The 14168-nt window shown below is 33.8% G+C and overlaps 1 long non-coding RNA gene across 1 annotated transcript; it reads left to right on the forward strand.

Annotated features, from left to right (window-relative positions):
* The first annotated feature begins 2960 nt into the window (after positions 1-2960).
* LOC114739810 (uncharacterized) lies at positions 2961-12845 on the forward strand. The gene is made up of 3 exons (XR_003739641.1): positions 2961-2971; positions 10606-10608; positions 12708-12845. It is a non-coding gene; the product is annotated as an uncharacterized LOC114739810 (long non-coding RNA).
* Positions 12846-14168: the final 1323 nt, after the last annotated feature.

Consider the following 14168-nt stretch of genomic DNA (forward strand, 5'->3'; position numbering starts at 1 on the left):
TCCCCGTCATATTGGGAACATATAATGTAGATCTCCTAAATCCATAAATCTCCTTTAGAAACATTATTTTGTTTCATTTAGAGACAAACAAGAATAAGGAGATTTTATCCAACAGTGATCCCAACTTACTTTTAATATCCATCTATGTGCGTTATTGCGATGGAATAATAGATATCACATATTTTAAGATGAAAAATGTCTGACTCCTAACCAAAAGCCAGTTATAATGGGAGAATTCACAATACACTGTTGGCTTAATACATTTATGTGGAAATACTATTTAAAATAAAATAATTAATAATATGTATTTCAGAGTAAACTTGATCGAATTCTTTCTATCGATCCACAACTCCAAGAATCTGTCTTTAGGTACTAATACTATTTATTCATCACGAGGGATTTTTCTAATTTTTCTTAAGTCAAAATTCAACCTTTAGATATTTGACCATGCCTTTCCTTGGATAGTACATAAATAGGCTCTAAATTCTATTAAAGCTAGCTTCTTTGCCTTCTGAGGACGAAATTGTTTTCAAAACCTATGATAATTCCTCAAGTATTTTTTTCCCTTTTTCTTCCAATTGTTTCAAGCCTCCCTGTACTTTAAATAATTTATTTTCAATAATATTCAAAATTAGTCAAACCCTAGGAATTCCACAAATTCCTTCCAAGGGCATTTTTGTCAGTTTTGGCCTCATATAGGGCTCTGAACCTTATTCCTATTTTTCTGGAATTTTTCTAAGGCATTCAGGCGTTAACCTACCATTTCTCATTTTCTGGGATTTTTTTGAGATTTTTTGGACATAATTTTCATTTTTGCCCTTGTTAGCCCAAAACTTCGCAAAATTATGATTTTGCCTGTGGTTTGGCTTAACTCAAAATTTACCTCATTGAGGCCTCCAACATAACCTTTAACCTATATTTATCTCTATTTCTCATTTTTGGGCCCTGAGACTTTATCCGAGTCTCTAACTTCCCCTTTTCTTAGTCCCAAAAAAATTTTCCTTTGCGATTTAGTCATTAAGAATCCCTCTGTCCTTCTAGGAAACCTTAGAAACTCCTACCATAAGGGGTCTGGTAGCCTGCCTATTTCAGGCTAATTCTGATCCTTCTAAGCCCAAAATTGGGATGTGACATGTGAGATCTTGCTACCAAAGAAAAAACAAAGAAACATGACTTCGAGTATTTTGGAATCCCCAACTTAGGAGAGTAAGCCTTAGTCGATCGAACCATACACGAGGAGGTTGCTTTAACCCATAGATAGCTTTCATCAATTTGCATATGTGATTCAGTCACTTAGGATCCTGAAAGCCTTTTGGTCGGTGCATATACACTTCTTCTTTGAGGTAACTATTTAGAAAGGCATTGTTGACATTAAGTTCTCGTATTTCCCAGTTGAAGGTGATGGCAATTGTAAGGACAACTCTAATGGTTATTGGTTTAATAATAGGACTCAAAGTCTTACCATAGTCAATACTAGGTGCTCTTTAAAATCCTTTGGTGACCAGATGAGCCTTGGGTTTAAAAATGGACCCGTCGGCATTAAATCTAGTCTTTAAAATCCACTAGTAATCAATAAGTTTTCTATCTTGCGCTCAGAACAAGAACCAATGTTTGATTTAGTTATAGAGTATCGAATTTATCTACCATTACACCCTTCTAGTAAGGTGAGATCAACGCCTCTTGAACACTATGTGGTTAGGCTAGTTAGGAGAGAGAGAGAGAGGTTAAGTCTTTGTGTTTCAGAAGGTCGACAAAAGGGTATCGTGGTTTATGAATTCCATCTTTTTCCCTAATGATCATGGGATGAACATTTGTTTGAGCTAGTATTTTAGAATGGCCTGAGACTTGATTATCCAATTGACTTGCAAAATTTTTTGATATGAAGCCATGAGATGTTGATTAATTAGATGAAGATAGCATTATTGGGCTATGTGATAGATTTAGTCTATGCACTAGACTTGGGCTGTGCAACGAACCAGTGGCCATGACTAATTCATCTCGTAAATCATCTCAAGGAACATTGACAATAGACTGGATCTTGGATGATGTGACAATAAAAGGAAGGAAGCAATTGTCTTCATTTAAAAGGGCCCATTTATTGAGAAAACCCATAGTATATGGAAATAAAGATGCATAAAAAACCATGTGTTTGGAGGTGTAAATTTGTTCTATTGCACTAAGACACTTGTAGCCTTTGAGTTGAGAAGTAGGCCTAAGATGTACACATCTTTGACTATGAAACTAAAACTTATTTGTACTGTAGGGTCTCAAACAAGAGTAGCAAGCACAACTAAATAGTTGAAGATTATTGTAGTATGCTTTAATCTTCTAAAGTTGAAATAGAGGAGTGGAGTCATCTAGTACAAGTAAAGGTAAATGATTTATTAGATAAACTATGACTTGAAATACATCAGTCCAATCGGTAAGTGGACGATGAGCCTGGGCCAAAAGAGTTAAGCCCACTTCAATTACATGCCTATGTTTGCGTTTTGCTCTTCCATTTTGTGGTGAAGTATAAAGACATGTATATCTCATCTCTATACTAGTAGCTTGAGCAATAGGAATGAAATGCTTGTGATCAGCACCATTGTCACACTGAAGGGCCTTTATTTTAGTGTTAAATTGATTTTTAACCTATGCCCTGAACAAATCATCCCTGGGATACATTCCCTGGCTCGTAGTCCCTTAAACCAAAGGCTGTCCTCTTCTCTTATCCTTCATAGTGCAAGAATCATCAGAGAAATTAACATCAACAATATTATTCATAACAAGCTCATGCACACTCATTAAGTTTTTAGCAACAGCATACACAACTAAAACATCCTTAAGATGTAAAGTAGAAGTAGAAGTAGAGAATCTAGTAGAACCAATACCAATAATAGGGATTCTTTCCCTAGTACAAGTATAGATATTAGTCTTACCTAGTGGGACAAAAGTATCCAACTGATCAGCATTTACGGTAACATGATATGTGCCACCGCTGTCCATATACCAGGACAGATCAACAATAGTCTGAGGAGAAGCATAGTATGCTTGAGGAGGTGCTTCTCCATAGCTTTCTAGGTTCCTACTATAATCGAATGGAGGATAATGTTGATAACACTGAGCAGCAACATATCCAAAACGATTGCATTAGTGACGGTAGGAGTGTGAATCATTGTTATACTGACCATCATGATATCCCCTATTATTGTAACCTTTATGACACCCTCTAGAGTAGTGACTACAGCCACGAAACCATACCAAATAGAACTTCAGCCAGGATCAGAAACACAAGTATCAGGGACATCATGAGTGGCGACATTAGCTGTGGGTTAAATAGAGAGAATGGCAAAATGATTAAGTTGCTCAAGTTGATTTAAAAAAGCAAGAAGATCAGATTGAACACTAACCTAAGTAAGATCTGGTTGATCGATGAGTTTGACAACCATTGCATTATACTCACCATCAAGATTGTTCAAAGTATGAAGGATGAGATCCTCTATTGCAATAGGGGCTCTAGCCAGTTGGAGCTAATTTGCAAGATTCTTTATCTTCCCCAAGAACTCAGTTATTTTCAGGGCATTTTCCTAGTATCATGGAGTTCTGTCTTAAACACCATGATTCACGACTTTAGAGATGATTAGGTAAGTGCACACACACCATTCTAGAGATCACGAGTAGTTTTGTAGTGGAGGAGTTGGGCACTAACATTAGTCGTCATTGTGTTTCAGAGCCACTCAACGAGCATCTAATTAGCTATGAACCACGCTTCATAAGTAGGATTGGGAACATATTTCCCATCTTTAAAACAGTGCGAGGAGCTCACAAGTCAGTACAAATAACATGATTTTCAAGCTAATTTTCTTCAATTAAGGGGAGAATTATAAACTCCCAAATGAGATAGTTCTATCTATCCAATTTGACAGAGGAAGTTTGACTGGGGGAATGGGTTATTGAATTGGAAGATGTAGTGGATGAGGATGTCGACATGATGGAAAGGGCTTTAATACCAAGAAAGAAAACAGTAAAAATATTGGGAATATTTTAGGGTATCCAAAAAGGAGACCCTACTATTACTATATATATAGAAACCCAATATGGGTAAAATAATAATACAATCTAGATGCTACACATATACAATAGATATAATACAAGGAGAAGTAAATAAATATAAATTAGTCATTTGCTCTAACATTAATGACATAAGATTATAAGTTGCATGGAAATATAAATACAAGATGGTAGCACATTGTCAAATCAAGTTTAAAAACCCAATGTTGTAGTGCATGACAATCAAATTAAGAAAATAAAATTTGCTTCCATCTCAAACCAAAAAGCAGGAAAGAAACACACAAGGCAACTTCAAAGATCCAACCTCTAGTAACAGTAGCAACAATATAGTACTTTAATAATTCATCCCAGTCAAATGTAGTATAAAATCAATGAAAGGTTGTCAATCATAAGCTTAAATCAGGAAGAAATCCACCAAATATCCCTTGATCAAATTCATAGCCTCTGTGTGTGTTTGTATGTGGGCAAGCATTAATATTTATCACCTTTCAAATTCTACAAGTACAAATAAAAGATAAAAACAACAACAACAATAAAAGTAATAGAAAACAAGAAGAGAATTTTTATCTTTAACAGCTAAACAAAGTATAAAAAAATATTACATGATAAGCATATCTCAAAGGGCACTAATCAAGCATGTGCTAATAATTAATAACATAGAAAAGGAATCAAATCATCAGAGAGTTCAGAGAAACTATAAGATACAATAAATAGCACAAACAATCTAGTGTAAGATCAAAATTCCTTTTTCTTTTTCTCTAAAAATAATAAAAAAAACAATAATCTACTTAAACAAAAATAAAACACGTTTTATTAATAGGGAATTTAAGAGAGCATGAGGAGCAAGATGCCTAAATAATAGTTTGTTGCTACTTTGAAAATTTTCTTGATAGTTTCTGGAGAGAAGTCCCAAGGTTGCAAACAGATGGGTTTCTTCATCTTAACAATATGTGGGGGAACATAGACAACATATCTACAAAAATCGCAAGCAATTATTGATAGGAAAGACCCAGCCTATCTTATTTAAAGTTGTAAACTTACTAAACAATCTACCATTTACCACAAAAATGAAAATTTAATTTCAAAGTACCACTCTTCTTTGCATGAAAGCCTTCCTCTTTTCTTGTATTTTATTTCCCACATTTTGTATTTTAGCTTTTTGTCTTCCCTTTACAGAAGAAACAACCATCAATATCTATAACAATTACAAATAGCAATTCATAAGATAGTATGAGTGCAGGACCAAAAACAAAGCATAAAATTTATGGGTATGATACCTTACAGCATTACCATGTTTTCTCAATGGTACATGTGGTATAAAATTCAAAGAAAATTCCATTATTTATTCGAGATTCCATTTAAAACCAAACTCCATAATAGTATTATCTATAAATACAAGTCAACACCAAAACAATAAAGTAAAAAAGTTGGGGTCACTAAAGAGGAATGAATGTAATAAAGGATAATGTGAGTAAGTTACAGATAATGTAGGTAGTGAAGCTTCAAAACATTAGGTGTTTAAGCATAGCTGATATCACATCCTGCAAAATTTAACCTTGATAATGGGTATGAAAAATTAAGTCAAGGGCCAATATGAAAAGTAGACTGGCTGACGAAGCTAGACATAACATAAAATCCAGAAAGAGTCTAGACTGATATTTTTGAAATTATCGGTCCAGGAAGGGCAAAATGGAAAACTTTGAGAAAAAATTCTAAAAAGTTTCCAAAAAATAAAAAAATTGGTAGATTAGGGGTTTTGGAACCCTATTTGAGGCTTTGGAGGTAGAAATAACATGAAAATAACTTATTACAAAATTTCTTGAAAACAGAGGTTTTTTGAAAAAAAAATAGTGCAAATTGAGCAAAAATAATTCTTTTAAATATGTAAAGGCCTCAATAATTCCTGAAAAAATATGAAAAATTATTTATTTGAGTTTATAAAATTATTTCCAAGACCTCGAAGTTTGTCACACCTTTCTTTTAAACCTTATTTTATCTCATTTGGAACCATTTAGGATCATTTCTTATGGCTTTAAGTTAGATAAATTTTAACTTTAAATTTTCTTAAATTTAGGCTATTATTCATTATAATGCTTATAAAGACCAAATTTTGAAAATTTATAACTAATTCTAAAAAAATTGAAATGAAATGGTTCCAAGTTCTATGGAAAACTCTTGATATGCTCTTTAAAGAAAAAAATACTCGTTGGCATCCAAAACCCATCTGTCAATCCCAGATTTAGCTTAAAATGGCATTATTCATTTGGTCATTTTTTAATTTTTCAGGATTTATGCCCAACTTTGGAAGGGTAGAACTTTTTATACAAAACTCCAAATTCAATGTTCTACCACTTGTTTTAAAGATAAAAATATGATCTATAAACCTACAAATTTCTACTCAAAATTCAACCAATTGTATAAAATTTTATTGGTCAAATTTGGACCTTAAAAAGTCAATTTTTGTCCATTTTTCATGCACTTCTTGGTTTCTCTTTTCTTTCCCATCCGTATGATCTTTCGAATCACACCTCATATGCTTAAACATGATTCCTTGATCATTACTCATATGTAAAGCATTCTTAATCATTAATATACCATTCCAACATAGTTCATAGATATACGTAACTATACATAATAATGTGTAATAATTACAAAACATAACTTCAATAACATTAAGCTCAATCATTCTCCAAAGTGAATCTCTTTCCTTTCTCCTTGCTTGATCCAACCCCTAGTTGGTGAATATTGGAATATAAAGGATGAGATTTTATAGAAATCTCAATAGCAATGAACCATAACTATCATGTTAATCAAACTTTGCATAATGTATTATGTTACAATACTTCAATGCATTATGTCATGAGAGAAAACAAGCACAGAATCATATTAGCATATCATTATGCATTTGGCCAAAGCACATCAAGCATCACATAGTAAACCATTATCATAACATAATTCAACCAACACAAAGCAAGCAACATAAACACATTAAGCAAGCAAGAAAAACAATCAAATTATAGATTCAATGATACTTCTTATGCTTAAACCAATTTGTTCTTCTCAAGGGTTTAAGGTTCTTATTTATTCTTCTCCACAAAACCTATCAATTCAAGTATAATTACAAGCCACATTAACAACCATTCAAGCTTGAACACAAACACTTAACCTTAAACCTACTTAAATCCCCCTTTTCTTTAATTTTTGACATAATTATTTTTCTTTTAATTCCAACAATCTCTTAGTTTATTCCTACATAATTTTTCATGTAAAATTCAAATATCAAATCAGATTTTATAAAATCACACTCCTTCTCTTCCATTTTTTCTTGGCCGAATAGGGCTAGTATAACTTTCAAAAATTCTATTTTTTATTCTAGTAATTTTAAACAATTTTCCTTAGTGTTTCCCTACACAAAAACACTTTTTAAAATCATTGGAATCATCAAATCACAACAAAACAAACTCCTACTGTAGGAACTCCTCTTGGCCGAATTGAACCATTAATGACCCTAAGTTGGTTTTCTTCCAAAAATCAATCCAAACACTATTTAAACATGATAATTTCAACTCATTTTTTAAGGCCTCTATCTTTCCCTAATGCATACTCATTCTAACCAAAAATGGGCAACGCTTTCACCTTGGATTATAATTCAAATTTCTAACCAAAACAAGCTTTAATCTTAACTAAAGTAAAGCTCAAACTTACCCTGATGAATCCTTGATCAAAGCTTGGTATTTCTCCCTCCAAAGGCACTTACTAAGACTCACTTTCAGGTTCAAGAAATTAGTTTGGCAGCACCTCCCCACTTTTGTCAATTTTTGGCTATTTGAGTGTAATTATGGGGTATTTATAGAGCACAAAATCTGACCCCTCCCCCTCCATTTTGGTGTGATATTTGGCCACCTAAGAGGCCACTTGATTGCCATCAAATGCACCATAGTTTCTGATCAAGCCATGTGTACAAATTCTAAGAATATTCCATTGATATTTTAGGGTTAATTGGATTTAAATCCATTTTAAATGTGAGGCCGGGTTTTTGCATGAATTTTATGGGATTTTCTTTGCCCAAATGGAAGCCCAATCTGATCTGAAAAGTCCCAAGAAGATGGCCTAACAATAAAATATTAATTCTAAGTAATATTAAAGTTTATCGGTTACTATCCACTTGTAACTTTTTGTAATTATTCTAGGCCTTGAAAATCATATTTATCTCCATGAAAAATTCAATTTTAATATAAGAATATATTCTGGAAAATTTTAAAATTTTTCTCCACCTCTAATTATTTATTTTGAATTTCTCCCAAATAGGGCTTTATTAGCAAGACTTTTGAAAATAAATTTTCTAAAATTAATTCCTATACTTTCAGGGCTTGAAATCAATTTTACAAATTCAATCAAATATTTAAATAATTATTTCATATTTTTTCAGAATTATTGAGGCTCTACATATTTAAAATAATTATTTTTCACGAAAAACCTCTGTTTTCAAGAAATTCTATAATAAGCCATTTTCATACTATTTTCACCTTTGGGGCCCCAATTGAGGTTCCAAAACCTTTAATTTCTATTTTTACTATTTTTTTGAAATTTTTTTGAAATTGTTTCATTTTGCCCCTCCTGGATTGATAGTTTAAAAAATATCAGTCCGGACCCTATTCGGATTTTATGTCATGCCTGGCATTGTCAGGTAGTCTACCTTCCAAATTAGCCCTTGAATTGATTTTTCATATCCATTGTCTAGGTCAATTTTTACAGGATGTGACAAAGTACAAGAATTAATTTTAGAATATCTATTAACAAAATCTTATCAGTAAAGCGTGATTTCAAAGAAAAAAAAAAAAGTTAGAGGTTGAGATAAATTTCAAAATTTTTAGGGGGATTTTCCATATTAAAAGGGAATTTTTTATGGAGAGAAATGAATTTTTGGAGGCTCAGAACTATTTTTAAAAATAGTAACCAAAATAGTAAGTTTTGGTCAAAAATTGATATTTGTATTTGAGCCACATTTCCTCTTCTTTTCTAATCAATTTTGGGGTTCATTTTGGGCCAAGAAAGCCCAGGAATTTTGTGCAGCCATGGTCCATTGTGTAAAGAGAGATTAAGCCCAATTTAAGCCCAAAATCCAAAAGAAAAATCAAGAAGGGACACTTTCCATGAGCTAAAATTTGGAGGCTATGAAGAGGGATACATGTCCCCTTTTGTGGCAGAAAATGGTGCCTTTTTGGAGGGCTTATGGTTAGATCTTGAGCTCTATAAATGCCCCCTTAAATACATGAAATTCAGCCAAAAATAGGAAAAAGAGGAGAAATTCTGTCCAACCAAAATCTCACCCTTAAACAGCACCTAAAACCTTCCAAATCAAGGAAAAATCATCAAGCTTCAAGCAAGGATCCATTAAGGTATGTGTAAGCTTGATTTTGGTTAGATTTAAGGGTTAGTTTGGTTGAAATTTCATGACAAAACCTGAACCCTATGCTTTGATTTTTTGGTTAGTTCAAGAATGGATTAGAAAAGGATAGAAACCATGAATATGAGCTTGGAACTGCATGTTTAATTGATATTTGGATTAAATTTTGGAAGAAAACCAAAGTTAGGGTTTTACATACCCTATTAAGCCACTATGGAATTTTGAGGTTAGAGATTATTTCAATGTGATTTGATAATTCCAATGAGTTTAAAAGTGTTTTTGTATAAGAAAACACCAAGGAAAAGTATTTAAAATCATGAAAATAAAAAATAAAAATTTTGAAACCTAAAGTCACCCTATTCGGCCAAATCAGTTTGAAACGGAAGGGGTGTGACTTTGTTAAATCTGATGTAATATTTGGACTCTACATGAAAAATTGTGTAGGAATGGCCCAAGAGATTAATTTAATTATGTCAAAAATAAGAAAAAAGGGGTTTAATTGAGTTAAATGTTGAGCATTAGTGTTTATGCTTAGATTATTAGTAATTTGGAATGTGTTTATGCTTGGATTGACAGGCATTGTGTAAGAAATCAAAGAGGAGCAAAAATTTTCCAAAGAGGCTGAATTGAGTAATTAATCAAGAGGTAACATTGAACTCATAATTTGAATGCATTCTTGCTTGTTTAAATATATAGGTGTCATTTGATTTATGTTGCCATGATGTGATTCAGCAAACTATGTGATTGTGTATGGAATTCTATGTTGAATATGCCTTAGCAATATGTTATGAGGAATGGTATAATGGCTTGATTGATTACTCTCTTTAAAACACTACCAGAAAAAAGGCTTTTCACGGCGGTTAAAAGTGGCTTTTCACGGCGGTTTTGAAGGCGAAGTTGATAAAGGCGACGTTGAAAGGTAAAGAAAACACGGCGGTTTTGAACCGCCGTGGAAAATCGATTTTCCACGGCGGTTAAGATAGTAAACCGCCGTGGAATATGCTTTGAACGGCGGTTATACATATAACCGCCGTTAAAAATAATTTTTTTTTAAATTCTGCTTGTTTTTCATTTTTACCACCCTGCAATTTATAGTTCCAAATAAATGTAGGCAGTGCAGATCACGCAGAACAAGATCAATTTAGCTAGTTGATATATATACAGCATTGAAATTTGTTTTACACAATTCGCAAATAGGGAACCGGCCAATATAATAGAACTAGGTGGTTAATTAAGACCAAGGAACACGTATTGGCTAGGTCCAACAATTCTGAAATAGAAGTAACTACTTCTCTGTACAATGGAAATCATGAACATGTACATATAAGAGGGAACTAAGAGAAAACATCTAACAATGAATTTTTTGAGAAATAATCTATCTATTTGAAAGCTAAATTTCAATTTTTTCTACCAATGTTGTTGATAAAGTGTCCCTCATCAAGTTGATGTCATCCATGAGATATGGCGTAGTATTTTGAAATATCTGTTAATCAAAAATAACATAGTAAACTTAGTCAAAAATATGAAATGAATTGAAGAACGTCATGCAACGTAACTCATCTTTACCTCATCTAATTTCTCAGTCGTTCCTGTCTCAATTATGTCATTCATGTAGCGAATGACATAATATCCACACTTAACATGTCCTTGTTGACAACGGTACTAAAAAAATAAGATATAAAATTTAAATATTAGACATTATTGATTATAAACATTAACTTTAATTCATCCAAAAATGTTTAAAAGTTAGTTCAAAACAACATATACCTTTGGAAGAATCCATGTTGGTGCTTGTCTATTTTGTTTAATCGCCACAACATTAAAAGAATGAAAAGCCCTATCAACATTATACGAGAAAATGATATTAGAGCATGCTTGTATAAACTTCACAAGTAATAAATATATAAATAAAAACTAACGTGTTGATGACATCTTTAGTTTCTTCGGATGGACTTCCACAGAGTGAATCGAACCAGTAAACTTTGTTGTCAAAAGGGGCACAAACAATTAGAGTCCAATGATAACTGCAAAAGGCAAACCATGTTAATTATAACCCGACACATACAGCTTGTATATCTCAAATACAATAATACACTTACCCTTCCACGTAAGGTGCAAAATATATTAGCTTTCTGGTCTGAGTCATTGTGGTCATAATGTAGATTGACCTTGCTTCCACAGTATTAAATTCTTTCTGCACCCTTTGAGGACACATAAAGCCATATGTTCCTTGAAGTCCTCCGTTTCGACAGATTTGATTAAAGTGCCGTTGTTCAAGTAAAAAACATTAGGATATGCATGAAGTATAATATGTAATAAGAAAATGATATTGTAACTTACAAAATAGTGAGCTGCATGAAAGCTATATCAAGCTCCTCAAAGTTGAGGAACTGAATGAGGTCTTTCTTGTCAATGGTGAAGTCGTATGTTATAGCTGAACCCACAACCCCCAACGGCATCTTGAAAGTCACAGGCTTATCCATGTTTGGCACTATGGAATGAAGAACCTCTAAACTGGAATACATAAGCACAACATCACTAGGAAGAGGCAAGAGTACAGGATCAGATGATGTGCTCGTTGTGGCCTTCTTTGCTGCCGCCTTCTTCACCATTGGCTTTGCAATAAGTCTCTTTGGCCACAAAATGAAATGTCCTTTAGCTTTGGGCCAAGAGTCGAACCTCATCAGTAGGATTGGGCACTGGTGTACCCCCCTGACCACGAATAATCCTCTCCACTGTCACCCTTGCTTGATTGCTCGGAATTTTGTTGCCGTGAATCGTTGTGCCCATGAATGCTCGACCACTAGCAACATGAATAGGTGAATTTTCATAATCCACATAAAGAGAACACGGCATCCCATTGTCTTCGACAGGGTCAGGGCTAGGGTCAGGGTCAGACACTGTCAGTGGCTGTGTCTGATTATTACTGCGCTTCCCGCTTTTTATCACAGGTGAACCCTGAAACATAATATGAAATTAGTTAAGAAACATTAAATAAGTTTAAATGGATCAAATGAATCTTTAGAAGATTTAAAAAGATGTGTGATTATTATCTGGGAAGGTTCAGATACTCGGGGCATCTGGAATCCACTCGTACCCATCATCATCAGAGTCTGTTGAAACTTGGCATCGAATTCGTCACGTATCTTTTGCATCTCTGCCATGTGTTGTTGACTTAGTTCAGCTCGAACTCTCTCTGTTTCTTCCTGTAGTCGTTGGTCGAGCTCCTCTTTAGATACCATGTTAGCAGAGGATGATCTAGTGCTTCTTCGTGAAGCAGAGCCAAAAAATTCTTTAATACTAATCCCTTTAAGGGTCCCTCGGACTCTTCCGGGATGGTCAGCCTTTCCAATAGCAGTGGCCAAGATATCCATCCATCCTTGAGGAATGAATGTACCTTGAGATAATTGCTCCTCAAGTGTATCCTATATCATTAAAGCAACAAATTCAATTTAAGATAATTGAAAAAAACAATTAATGAAGCATAATTCTCAAATATTACTTACAATCCTCTCAGCAACAACAGCAGACTGTGGAGTAATGTATTGACCCTTTTTAATCCTCACCGCCTTCCATTTTTCTTGGCAAGAAGGACGCTCAATAGGTGGCATGTAGCCAGTAGGATCTGAAGCAGCAGCCATCTGTGCATTCTTCAGTCGTTCCTCCATCATACTTCTTTCCAACCCACCATACCCTGCACGAGACATGGTATGTGGGTATACATTATGCTCAGATATTTGTTTGTTCTTCTGACTCAATGCCTATGACAATGAAACCAAATCGACAAAATTAGTTTAGTTAAATAAAATATGACCTGATTAAAAATTATGTTTGAAGAAACCAAACCTGAAATGCAGGGTCTTCACGTTGCTTCACAAAATTCTCCCATGCCTCTTCACTAATAAATGAATATCGTTGCTTAGGATGCTCACCCTTTCTTTTTCCATTAATATAATGTTTTGTAAGCGTGGACTTAAAATCCCTCCACCGTTCAGCAATTTGCTTCAACAGACGGTCTCTCATTTGTTTAGTGGCAGGAATATCAAATGTCAGCTGCATGCAATACTATAATAGCATAGAGTTATAAAGTAAATAAGCAACTATAATTGAAACAAGTAGAGAAAACAATGCACAATATACCAATATATCCTCCCAAAGGTTTTTCTTTAAATCTTTGTCCACCTTCTTCCAGCTAGGAATGTCAATGCTAATCTTACTGCGTGCGAGATAACCCACATAACTAGTAAATTGAGCCCCATCCTTTCCTATAGGCTTCAGATCATCATCAAACTCCACTGTAATTCTCATAGGCTGTGTGCTCTCATCATGTAAAGCTAAATGCCTCATATGGATTGGCCCTCTACCCTTTCTCCGGCTAGTAAAAGAGTTGTCATCACCAGAACCCTGTTGACCGGATCCATCCATTTCCTGTTTAAAGAACAATGAATTAATAAATGTAAGAATAAAAAATATCAAGTTAATATAAAACATTATATTATTAAGTATATTTAGCAAAAAAAAATATCAAAAAATTCATTTGAGGCTTACAACGATTATCCTCCCAAATTCCTTCACAATGATCATCTCTAACAGCATAGTCATCATCTACCAAATCTAATTCAACTGCTTTAGGTCGAGTAGTTGTGAAAGGCGGGGTTTCATCAAGATTAAGCTCTAAGTCACCATCATCTCCACCAACTCCTTACCT

The sequence above is a fragment of the Neltuma alba genome, unplaced genomic scaffold (assembly GCF_004799145.2).
Source record: "Neltuma alba isolate B1F8T4 unplaced genomic scaffold, ASM479914v2 tig00002917_pilon, whole genome shotgun sequence".
Classification (NCBI taxonomy): Eukaryota; Viridiplantae; Streptophyta; class Magnoliopsida; order Fabales; family Fabaceae; genus Neltuma; species Neltuma alba.